At 47.6% G+C, this 13,153-nt stretch overlaps 1 protein-coding gene across 8 annotated transcripts in view; it reads right to left on the minus strand.

Annotated features, from left to right (window-relative positions):
* The window catches only part of Heph (polypyrimidine tract-binding protein 1 heph), a 427,542-nt gene that overhangs the window by 111,171 nt on the left and 303,218 nt on the right, over positions 1-13,153 (minus strand). The window lies entirely within an intron of this gene.

The following is a 13,153-nucleotide window of genomic DNA, read 5'->3' on the forward strand; positions in this document are numbered from 1 at the left end:
ATTCCTCGGCAATGTCTCTAACAATAACAACGGTAATAATACGTAATTCAATTTTCCTTTGTCCTAAATCTTGAAACATTTTGCAGTTGATTATTAATTATACTTTCGCGAATCGAAATGACAATTTTGGCTCTATTTGCGTTAATATTGCATGACTCCTGGAATAATTAATTACACTGGAAATAACGTTGCAATCGCTACCAATTTCTCCAAAAAGTCTCATTGGCGCAGTGTTCGAATGTGACTCTCGCCGCTAGGTAAAAATAATCATAACAGTAATTAATTAATGGTCGGTAATAATAGTAGAAATGTTTGCCGGGGGCCGGTGATTAATAATTTGGTATTCGTTGTTATGGTTGCGTTTCTGTTTATTAATACAGATTACGTCATTCGTCGCAACTCCCCCCCCCCCTACCCCCCTCGCCGTTGATTAATATCGTATCACGTCACGATTATATTCTATAAAATTTAGCTCGAAGGGTTTAACGTATCGCAGAGCATTTCGGCGTATCGATTCCGGGGGACAGCGAATCGTTTCGGCGTCGTCGGTTACCTACGGAAATTAATTAAAGTGTAATTTAATATTAATTAACTAGCCCGCGGCGGTGTAACTTAGACGCGGCTCGAATCAACATCGACGCCAACTGCGATTCAAGTCACACATGCGGCCAACTAATTAACGCTTAATAACCGCGGAAGGACGCTAAACACCGTGGCATTTCACACGCTCACAAACCGTCTCGCATACTCGCCAAATTTCGAACATTATCTCACGATATTTTAAGAACAACTTCTATACATTTCACGAAGCTTGATTAGTCTAGCAATGAAATTTAATCAGACTTTGAATTTCGTTTCGATTTTTAAGTCGAGAATTTCTTCAATATTGACCATTTTTCCATTTTTATTCCCGGACTTTCGGCAAGCTTGCATAAATTAATGTTGGCAAAATAGTCAAAAACCTTTTTCTGTCGGATCTTAAATTCCACAATATCTCCAGCCTCGACTAATAAATAAATTAATGTACACGGAATGGCAAAAACCACTGTCCGTTTGATTTTTATTTCCAGTGTCTCTAGTGATTTTCATTTGCATAAATAAATTAACGTGCAAAGAATAGTAGAAAAACCCAATTTTCTCGTTAATATTTTATGTCAGAGTATCTTCGATCTCGACCAATGAATAAATTAATCGATAAACACTTTCCGTCTCTAGCTCTATCAAAAAAATCAGTCCTCTAAAAATTCGTCCTTGAAACGTCAAGAGACAGAAATATGCAGGTAAATTTTTGCAAGCAACTGTACCTGGCCACATAATTCCAGCTAGGCCCGTACCGCAGTTCTCCCCTGATTCTCAATGGTCGCTAACAAGTACCAGCAACAAATGTAATGAAATCCAAAGAAACAAAAAGGCGAGGAGGGAAGAGGGTAAGTTATGGTCAGATTACAAGAGAAAACGTGCTCCAGGAGAGACCAGGAGAGAAAGTGCGGAGAAAGAGGCTGGTCTGGCTCGGTGCCAGCAGCTCCGAATCTCAATGGGAATCATGTTACCTGTCTCGTGCTGCTTTGTAGCAGTCAGCCGCCACCCCCACCCCGCTGCCCTAATCTCGCATCCGTTTGATTTATCATCCCCAAACCCCTCTCTCGCGTTATCAACATCCATAGTTGCATTTCTCCAAAGAATAATCCCCTCGAATGACCAACAACTGAATCCAACATTGGCAAACGTTATGAAACATTGTCAACGGTCGTCGACAGCTCCGGAAGCAGATGCACAAAGTAAAATCGACGTGGAAAGTACTAACTTCTCGGCGGGGTTAAAAATAAAGCGGAAACGGAAGCCGAATTCGCGTGTCTTCGATCGCGAACGAAGACTGACGGCCAACGGGAGGAGGAGTCCCGATTCGCGGGGCTCAAATCAGCCAAGAAAATCCGATAAGGATTAATGGACAGCGAAACGAGGCGTCCATCAACATCCCCCGGAAGTTTGACCGAGGAGATTTTCATTTAACCGTGGCGAACGAAAAAAGAAAAAAAAAAAGAAGAAATCGATCGGCATTTGTCTAATCCCGCGCGCGGCTCCTACGCTGACAGGTGAAGTATTTCGGCCCCGCGCTAATTTCCCTCCTCCGTTGCCTGCATACGGGAGCAGACAGTGAGCTATCCCCTATCCGCTAATTCCGCTTTCCTTTGCGCGCCTCCTTATCCGTACGATCCTCGATCTTGCGAATTAAACGCGTTCCCGGCCGCGCACTTTCAATCCTAACTGATTTCGCTCTGGGAACCCCATGCACCAGCCAATGGTTTCCTTAAGAGGAAACACAATTGAAGCGGCCGTTTATTCGATGCCGTTTTCGCGATGGGATGCGAGTTAAGTGGATTGATACCCGACATCCTGATAATTGATTGAACTTCCCATTTTGTTGTCGAGCAATCGACGGTCTGGCCAGTGGGAACGGCGTCTGACCTGGATACTTGATGGTCTGGGAAAAATCTCTAGGTTGGGGGACAACGTGGTGACTAAATCCCTAGGCCCACTGGCCCACTATCTTCTGAGTCTCCAAGTGTCTGGGTCAGTATGTCTCTGGGAACTGTAAGTTACTAGCCCCAGGGCTCCAAAAATCCCCAGGTCCCCAAATTACTAAGCCTCCAATTACTAGACCCTAGATTCCTAGGCCTCCAAATTAGTAGATCCTCAAATTCCTAGGCCCCCAAATTCCTAGGCCTCCAAATTAGTAGATTCTCAAAGTCCTAGGCTCCAAATTAGTAGATCCCCAAATTCCTAGGACCCCAAATTCCTAGGACCCCAAATTCCTAGGCCTCCAAATTAGGAGATCCCCAAATTATTAGGCTCCCAAATTAGTAGATCCCCAAATTCCTAGGCCCCAAATTAGTACATCCCCAAATTAGTAGACCCCCAAATTCCTAGGCCCCCAAATTAATGGATCCCCAAATTCCTAGGTCTCCAAATTGCTGGATCCCCAAATTCCTAGGTCTCCAAATTGCTGGATCCCCAAATTGCAAAGCCCCCAAATCCCCAGATCTCTATATTCCCAAGTTCCTGAACCCCGAGACCCCCATATTTCCAAGTCCCTAAGCCCGTCCCCCAAATCACTAGATCTCTAAATTCCTGGGTCCGAAGACTCCCAATCCCCTAAATCCCCAAATTCTCTAGTTCCCATCCAATCTTTTAGCCCATGGGTACTAAACTTCTCGAGTTGATAGATCCGCATGTCCTCAGACATCCCATTTCTGAAGTCCCCGAACTTGTCAACCCATAAACTCTCGAATCCCTAGACGACCATGTCCCTAGATTCCTCCATACTCAATTTAGCCGCCTATAGCTCCACATCCTCACGCCTTCAATGCTCTAGAAATTCACGAGTATCCGGTTCACGCCTGTTAATCCCCTAAATTATGAAATCCCCAAATTTCTTAGGACTTCAACCGGGAAACGTTCCCCGTACCTAGGTCCCTAGACCGCTGACATTCCAGGCTCTCTAGCCCCGTGAATACTGCAGTTTTATTATCCCCAATTCGTTCGGGTTCAAATTTCCACGGGATGCCGAACGAACCACCGATTGTCCGTGTTCCTAGCTTAACTCCTGACGACTTTAGCGGATTTCATATCCGCGCGTTCCGCAAACAATAACTCGATAAACGACGATTCGAAAAATGAGGGGGGAAAGGGGGGGGAAGAGAGAGAGAGAGAGAGAGAGAGAGAGAGAGAGAGAGAGAGAGAGAGAGAGAGAGAGAGAGAGAAACAAAGGAAGAGATTAACCGAAGGGACGAGAGCGTGCCCGGGCGGATTTCGTCGAGACCAGCCCCGGCGTGGCACAGGTGGGAGCAATTTATCTAAACGGCAGCTTTGTGAGGACCACTCGAACCGAAAGCAGAGTCCACCCCGGAATATTACTGGCCGCTGACCCGGCCGGTACCATTACCTTTCTACGCTTTGATTCTTTTGTGCGTGGCCAGCCGCACCGACCAAATTTCAACCCTTCCCTGCGAGAGAGCGAGAGAGAGAGAGAGAGAGAGAGAGAGAGAGAGAGAGAGAGAGCGCAGGATTGTGTGGGCGTGCTCGCGAAGAGCTCTATATTGAACCGGGGGGCCACGAGAAAAATGAAAAGAAGAACACCGGAAGAGCGCCGGGAGTACTTAGGGAGGGCCGTCCCGTGGAAACACGTCCGTCCCGATGATCGGAACGGAAATTCCTGGTCCCTTTTTCGAAAAGGAATGAATTCTTCTGCTCGAAGTACCTTAATTGTCAATAAAGGCCGTTTCCACGGAACGGACTCGATCTATCGATGCGCCGGGCGTTGCTCGAGAATCTCTTTGAGAGAACGAAAGGAGAACATTTCCCGAAGAATACTGAGATTCTCCGTACCTCTTTCTTTCTCTCTCTCTCTCTCTGTCGCTCGGGGATCAGATTTTCCAGCCAAAATGTCTTTCTATCCGGCGCACAGCAATTTCTAATTTACCAACGGAACATATCCGTTCTCATCTATATCACTGAATTTTTCAGATCAACTGGAAACCGATTCGGTGAAAAATGTAACGGCGGACATGACAGTGGTGGAATGGAGAGCCGATGGCCTCCGGGGGGATTATTTCTTAATTCAGTTTCAGCTAATGTTCAGCGGGTGAATAATTCACGGACAGTTAATTAAGTAATTAAAAAGCGGACAAGGAATTCAACGGGAGCCGGCGCGGCACGGCGGTGCGGTGTCTGCGATGAAAAGAGGTCTGGGAACCTCGGGAAATCGAGAAATCAGGGGATTACCCATACGAGAGACGGCTGGCATCCGAAAATCGTGCCGCGCATTTCAGCGTATTCAGAGAGAAACATTCCAGCGCGAAATATGTCAGACACGCCCCGGCAGAAGTTTCGGTCAGGTTTTAGAAGTCTTCATAGGTGATTGGTCGGTGCCGCGTATTTTCTAATATAGAAATTCCATCCCCGGACGCGAAAACAATCGCTCGGAAATTTCATGATCCGCCTCGGTCACCGTGTCCAAGAATTTACGCATCCATGAATTTGGGGACCTGGGGTCTTGGGGGCTTTGCAATTAGGGGATCCAGCAATTTGGAGGCGTAGGAATTTGGGGATCTACTAATTTGGCGCCTGGGAATTTCGGTATGTACTAATTTGGGGTCTAGGAATTTGGGGATCTACTAATTTGGGAGCCTAAGAATTTGGGGATCTACTAATTTGGAGGCCTAGGAATTAGGGGGCCTAGGAATTTAGGGATCTACTCATTTGGGGCCTAGGAATTTGGGTATGTACTAATTTGGAGTCTAGGAATTTGGGGATCTACTAATTTGGAGGCCTAGGAATTTAGGGATCTACTAATTTGGGGCCTGGGAATTTGGGTATGTACTAATTTGGAGTCTAGGAATTTGGGGATCTACTAATTTGGAGGCCTAGGAATTTGGGGGCCTAGGAATTTAGGGATCTACTAATTTGGGGCCTGGGAATTTGGGTATGTACTAATTTGGGGTCTAGGAATTTGGGGATCTACTAATTTGGAGGCCTAGGAATTTGGGGGCCTAGGAATTTAGGGATCTACTAATTTGGGGCCTGGGAATTTGGGTATGTACTAATTTAGGGGCTTAGGAATTTGAGGATCTACTAATTTGATATCAACCGTACGCTGACGCGAGAAAATCAGGTTCGTCAAAATTGGGTTGCTTGGAAAGAAGAGTCGGATACGAAGAAAGAGTCACTTTCGTTGCGCTTGCTGTTGCCGCAGCCTTCCGTCAGCCGTGATCGAGAAAATAGGTTAACCACGCCGCCTTTGAGAACGGATGGGCGTCTCTCTGATCTTTCCCAATCAGAAGCCCTCCAAAAGACCATTCACCGGCTCTGATCGACTTAAACCTCCGGGATCGAGTCGTGTATAATCTACTTACGCTGTGTCCCAAGGAACATAATTACTGCAATATCCCGTCCGGGGATTTAAACCTTTCAGCTTGCAAGAAATTACGAGACCTGAGCAGGATCGACTCACAAACATTCATATTTCAATTAATTTATAAAGCACACGAAGTAAAACTCCTCACTATTAACTATAGCGTGTCGCCACCAGAAATTAGTGGGTGTGGTCTATCCCCACTTATAGCTAAACAGGGCGTGGTTAAAACGGTTACGTCCCCACTGAAGGCCACACTAGGCGTGGTTTCCCCCTACAGTTGGAAACAATGGGCGTGTCACATGCCCACCGCGAATAAAGAAGCACGTGGTTCATCCCCACTATGAATAATACTAGGCGTGGCATGCTCCCACGAATCGTCACACTGGGCGTGACTTCGGTCGCCCTAAGCGTGGATTTCCCCACCCTGTGTCCTAATGGGCGTGCCTTTCCTCTACTACATGACCCTATGGGCGTATCCAATACCCGTTATGAATTCTAATAGGCGTAGTTTCCTCCTACCATTGGAAATAATGGGCGTGCCACTACCCCACCGCCAATAAAGAAGCACGTGGTTGATCCCAACTATGAACAATGCTAGGCGTGGCATCCGCCCACGAATCGTCACACTGGGCGTGGTTTACCCCGCTCTGTGTCGAAATGGGCGTGACTTTCCTCTTCTACATGACCCTATGGGCGTATCGAATCCCCGTTATGAATTCTAATAGGCGTGGCTCGCCTCCAGCTGCGAAAGAAAGGCGTGGTCATCGCATAAAGTGTACAGAAACGCTGCGGAAGTATTATAGGCAACAGCAACGCGCGAAAGATAAAACGCATTTAATAACTAGAAACGGAGTAAAATCAGTGCGACGGGGCTTCCCGATTAAAAATTGAATGAAAAATATGTTTAAATTAATTAAGAGCCGCGTGGACGTCGAAGCTACAGGCTCCGCCGGTTTGTTCAACATCGTCGCGGCCGGGTCTCGTATTTATTCGCGGAATAATTCGTGGGAGGAAACTCCGGGGCCGAAAGTGAATCGAGTTACGCGAGCTTAATATTTCCGGGGCTAGCTCGAGGCGCTCCCTTTTAATCGGGACTTTTAATTCAATCCCCGCTGCCGCCCCTTTTACTTTAAACTGATTAACGGTCACACTTTAAAGCCGGGAATTAAAACCTGTGCATTGTGAATTGATCAGACGCTGCAGTTTTCGAACTTCAATAATCCCGGTTGGACGGCGCAGTGTCGGAGGGGAGGGGTGGGGGGGTGGTAGGAGAAAAAGTGTTTATCGTGATACAAATTAGGGGAGACGATCAGGGTCCGATTTCCTCATCCCGGGGTATATCCGACACAGAAACTCGGATATCGAATTACCGTTAATGTAATGAACGTAAGCCGCTCTTCAAGCTGAAAATACAAGATATAAAGCACGGCTCTCTCGGAAATCCATTTAAGGGCAATTACAGTAATTAGACGATGTGTGAAAGGTGCCTTCGGCGACGAAGGTGGATCGATCAACATTGAGACGCCACCGGTGCGGTCGCTAATACACTGAGTGCTGTTTGGCACTTTGTTTCATTAGATGGACAACCGGGTTCTCTCCTTTGTCCCAGTTTCTTTTTGATGTGCCATTTTCTGCTTGGTTCCGTCCCATTATCCACGGCACGGAGCGGACCGTGTTGCGTCACTTATCCGTGTGTGGCGTGGCGCGCTCGCGCACACGCCGTGCTAGCAAACGGAAGCCCGGATGAACGTTAAGGTACCCTTAAAAGTGCCACGGCCGAGTCAATTATTGGACACCAGTTTCCTCGAGCTCATTCTTTTCCTCTTTTGATCTCTCCCGGCCCGTGCCTGTACGTGGCGAAGGGTCCGAGGCTCGTTTCAGACAATCAAGATGTTTGACACGGTACTTTTCCGCTGAGTTTCATCTTTCGGACCCCGTTCGAGACGTTCCTGCTACAAGGCAAATATTATCTTTCGGTTCCTGTGCTCTCGTCGAGCGAAATCCGTCCACACGTCGCCGTTGTTTTCCGTGGCCGCGCGATATACTCTTTCCCCGTGAACAATGGGGATGAAGAGTCGGAACAATACCGAGCAATGAACCAGAAAATCTTTTGACGAATAATTAATTTCCGCGGGCTCGCGTGTCAATACGGATTTCACATTCGTCTAGCATTATGTACGGGACGCGGAAAAAAATTCGTATGAATGGACGGATTCAGTTTACATGCGAGTGTAACGCAACCGCCACACGGGCACGTCTATTTTATTAAAACAATACACATTTTACGCGCACGCACGTTTCACCGCTCGTTACCATGATCCTCTCTAATTAAATCCAGCAAAATAACCAACGCCATTGCGGCCGTATTATTAAATCCCTAGCCCGTGTGTCGTTCCGGCCTAAAGAATGTAATTATCTAACGGAATTTTCGGAAAGTTTCAATGTCCGGGGTTCGTCAGAAGCGAATCTCCCTGGGGTACTATTTTCAACGAAAAAAGTGGATAATTAAGGACACGGACCCGGTTGAATTGTCAGTATTACAATTTTGTTCCCGTGATGTGGGCGGAGCCGGTACCAGAGGGCGGGGCTAACAGTGGGAGGTGCTTACAGTGGGCGGAGTTACCTAAAAATTAATCGCAAAATGAAATATTCGAATTTCTCAGCTCGTTATGATACCTAATTTTCTCCACTATGTCGGGGTTAACAATGAGAGGACTTAACCGTGGGCGGAGTTAACAGTAGGCGTGGCTAGTCTAATTAAGCGAAGGCTGATCGCGTAGCCATTGAAATGTCAATGGAATTGCACAAACAACTGTTCCATTGATTGATCGAAAAGCTGTAGGACTTGTAAATTAATATGAACGTTGATTTAATAACTCGCAGTAATGAATAAACCACATGTAATTAACAAACTAAGTAATTGACAGTGCTGCTTTTGAAATGGCTCAGAGCGGAGATGAACACTCTCCGAGGCAGAGTATAGATATTACAAAAATTAAGACAAAGGACTTGGACATTTTCAGGGAAAAACGAGGTACTTATTCGCGAACAATCGTCTCAGTTAGCGGATCGGTCGACGGTTCTCATATCGTTCTGACGTTTGGGAGACCGAAAGGCAGCCAAGGGACTGGAGTCGTCGTCAATTCATAGGATATTCCGAGCGGAAGAGGGTGGTTGGTCCTCAGAGATTTTCCAAGGAGGAGAACAAACCTTCAAGCGAATCCAGGCCGGCTGATATCGAGAGGAAAAGGGCCCCGAAGGCACGGCCAACGGAAATACGACGGTGCTGGTGGATCTTACCCACCCTCTGGAAGCTTTATTCAACCTGGAAGATGCGACGAATGGACGCTTCTGCGAGCTGAAATGTTCCTTTACAGTAACATCCATAGGACACACCGTGTCCTACCCCCCTACCCCTACCCCCCTGGTCCCTTCAACGTCCCTCGTCGAAAAGCTCGGAGCGAGGAACGACGAAGGCTCGGAAGTGTCTCTTCCCTTTCTTTCCGTTCATTCCGACGTCCTTGGGAATATCCACCGATTACGTTTCTGGGAACAGGGGGATTCCGGGGAACACGATACGCGTTTCTGGACTCTCGTGACGTCTCGTTCGAAAAATTCTCCGCCGAGAAACAATAACGTTCGGTGGGCGGGAGAGACGAAAGAGGGAAAAGTTTTCTCCTCCGATCGACGACAACGACGCATCCACGACCGGTCTCGCAACGATGAGAGCACGATACCCGTCAAAGGAGCAACCAGATCCCTCAACGAGCCCGAAAATAATCTCGTTCGTTCGAGCAATTTCTTCCGCGGGGATCAGAAACTTTCCACTTATTCCATTTGCCCCCTCCCCCTCCCGCTCCGCCTCCATCGAGTTTAGTAAATCCTATTTTTCAGGGTTTCCCGGAGATTTCATCGGAGTTCGTCGGAGCTGCGATTCTCGATAGGCTTCTTCCGCTCGGCGGCTCGGTTTTACCGTCGCGATCAAAAGGTGTCCAGCGAAACACTTTCTCCCGCTTCGTTTTCTCCGCGCGAGATCCCCCAACACTTTCGCGATCTCTCTCTCTCTTTCTCATCTTTTGCACCGTCGGTCTTCGTGCATTTAAAAAATTCTCGAAAGACTTGTTACACTTTTACTACAGTGATGTCTCTATATACGTCGCCTAGGCTTGGAAGATAAACGTCGCGGAATTATCCCCACCACCCTCTGGAATTATACCCCGTGAGAGACCACGAAGCATGAGAGTCTTCGAGGAGTGTAAACATAACACAGCTCGTCTCCTGGACGATACAAGACGCTGACAAGACCCGTCTGGTTGACATATATCGAGGAGTCACTGTAATCATCAAAATAACTTTGGTGAGCTAAACTTTTGTTCTGGGTAGTTACTGACGCTGAGAGTCACAAACAATGTCAAGCTCCACGCGTGTGTGCATTGGAAACATTCTGGAACGCGCAATCGAAATAATTAAAAAATTGTAGGCTAAGCCGAAAACTTGTTTCCGAGACCGCAGAGCAATTAACGCTGCGAGTCGCAGCAACAATACATTGGCGCAGTCCCCGAGGGACTTTGACGTGAAACAAAGTGTCGCATAATGCGTGACGAGCGCGGAATCGTCGCGGACTCGTTAATGCGGAGCCGCGCAGCGCAAGCGTGCGCGCGCGTCCGAACGACGACGGACAGACAGACGGGGGATTCGGTAACAAAGCCGTCTCGCAGCGTTCTCAGCTTTTACTTTGAAAACGTACACGCTCCACTTTCCGACGGACCGCGGGAAAAAAAGCGCAATACCGTGAGGCGGCCTCGCGGGTTTGAAATTTGAGACGCGTTCGGCCTCCCGGCTCCTCCCGCCCCGCCCACCGCGACATTAGGTCGCCGTTAAACCCGGTGAAAATCGTTAGTTTCGTTGCCAGAAACTGCGAAATTTCGCCCCGCGACTCGAATTCCTTTCTCATGCTGTATTGTCTTGCCGGTGACATTTTCGACCCTTTGTAATGCGATTTCAATGCTCCTCTTTTGTCAGACTCGAGTGCTGGGCGGCGCGAATCGGGCCACGGACACTGACGCTCACTGCTTTTCATGGTAAACGATAGTGATAAAATTCTAATGACCATTAACAGATTTTTTGAACGGTGCCAGACACGCTGGATGTGGAGGTGTACGGAATAATTTCACGTTTCACATTATTCCATGGGCGGAGATAAAGTAGGCGTGGTTAACAGTGGGCGGAGCTAATACTAGACGAGTGTGACAGAGGGCAGGATTTATATCAGTCTCAATTTTACTTATCCGGCTACATAATGGCCAGAGTCAAAAGTGGGCAGAGCTAATAGTAGGCGGAGCTAATACTGGGCGGAGATAAAGTAGGCGTGGATAACAGTGGGCGGAGCTAATAGTAGACGAGTCTGACAGAGGGCAGGATTTATATCTGTCTCAATTTTACTTAGTCTACCCAGCTACATAATGGCTAGCGTCAAAAGTGGGCGGAGCTAATAGTAGGCGGAGCTAATACTGGACGGTGCTGATAGTAGGTGGTTCTAACAGAGGATTGCGTCAATCCAATTTCCAGTCAATCAAGAGATCTGGGCGATGTATCCACGTTTTTACGACTTCACCTCAGCTCTATGGGCGGAGCCAACAGTGGGCAGGGCTAACAGTGGGCGGAGCTCACAGTGAGCATGATTTGACAATTGTTTTGAAATAAATGTTACAACCACTGGAAGAGAGAGTTTACTGATGCAGTGACCGAGTTAAAAATAACTGAAGCTTGTTAACAAACAAATGTTGAAGGATGGCACAACAAGGGACACGCGTTGCGAGGAAAAATCGAGTCAGGCGACTTACGAGTCCCATTCTTTTTCCCATCTAGCACTGGGGAATGATTAACGAGGCCGGCTACGAGTTTTGATGCACCCGGTGCAACCGGAGGCGTGCATCATATACGCGGCTTACGATCGCACAGCTGCATCTATCGCCGGCCGGCCGAAACTTCCGACATTTTTTCCGTAATCGTTCCCTTCCATCGACGAACGGCTACTACGTCACTCGCCTGACTGACAATAATAAATATTTCTGCTGCGAAAAAATTCCCGGACGGCTGACTGACGACGACGAATCCCGTTTTGCCGGACGACGCATTTGTCTTCGAAACGAGCTCCGTCGAAAGAAGTATCTGCGAAAAAATCTAGGTCGGGCCTCTGAAATCGGTACGCGATACCCGTCGATTTATTTTTTTTATTTTTTGCTGGCCACCACGTGGGACGCCGACAGGTACCGCGACTAATTAATATTCCTCGCCGCGCGGGGTTCAACCTTTTACCATATTCCTGTCAGGACTCTTTATTCCTGATGAACAACAGGTGTTTAAAAGATTAATCTCGCCCAGCGGCTGCGGCAGACTGTCATTAATTACTGCGCACCGTGGGACAAAAATATCGTCTGCTTAGAGACGACACGCCGGTTCAAAAATAGAATAACCAATGTAAGACATTTTTTACGGCTACCCCCTGACTTTGATCAAATGATAAATGCTCTCGACCTTCTGCCAGTTATTAAATAATGCACAGTCTACCGAAAATTCTGGAAAAAATTCCAGGAGCTCGAGGAAGCATCAGAACAAATGAAGAATAAATAAACACACTCAAACATCACAGTTGACCTAACATTAAAAATTCTCCACACGAATAATTCTTACGAGGGGGTGCAGTTCTGAAGCTAGTAGTACTCAGGGGGTTGTCCCGTCCCTTAAATTTGATTTTCCGTCCACAGAAAAATGATGTAGTGTGGACTGATTTGTAGACCGAGGAATGATTTTGTCCGGCGCGGACACCACCGTGATTAAAAAATTCGCGGAACCAAAGGAACTGATTTAGTGGGTCGGTAGGAAAATTCGATCGTTGGGATTCGGTTCTATTCGTGCGAAACCATTAGACGAACAGATGAAAGCTTTAGTACCGGCGGGGGTTGGAGGATCGATTATCCGTGGCACAGTCGTACGAAGCGGCCAATTAACAGGAAGCGCGGAGGAACGGCGTGACGGTGTGCAGGCCGATCGAATCACTTTTCAGACGTGACCGGATAACGCTTTGATCGTGCCGCGGCTCCTGCGCGTCCGTTTGACCGGTTTTTTCGGCGATCGCGGAAGATCGAGTAGGTCAGAGGACGTGTACAGCCAGCTCGGCTTCCCTCTCTCGGGGACAGAGAGGGAGAGAGAGAGAGAGAAGCTGTGCCCGGCGAAAAA

Source organism: Halictus rubicundus, chromosome 11 (assembly GCF_050948215.1).
Source record: "Halictus rubicundus isolate RS-2024b chromosome 11, iyHalRubi1_principal, whole genome shotgun sequence".
In the NCBI taxonomy this organism is placed as follows: Eukaryota; Metazoa; Arthropoda; class Insecta; order Hymenoptera; family Halictidae; genus Halictus; species Halictus rubicundus.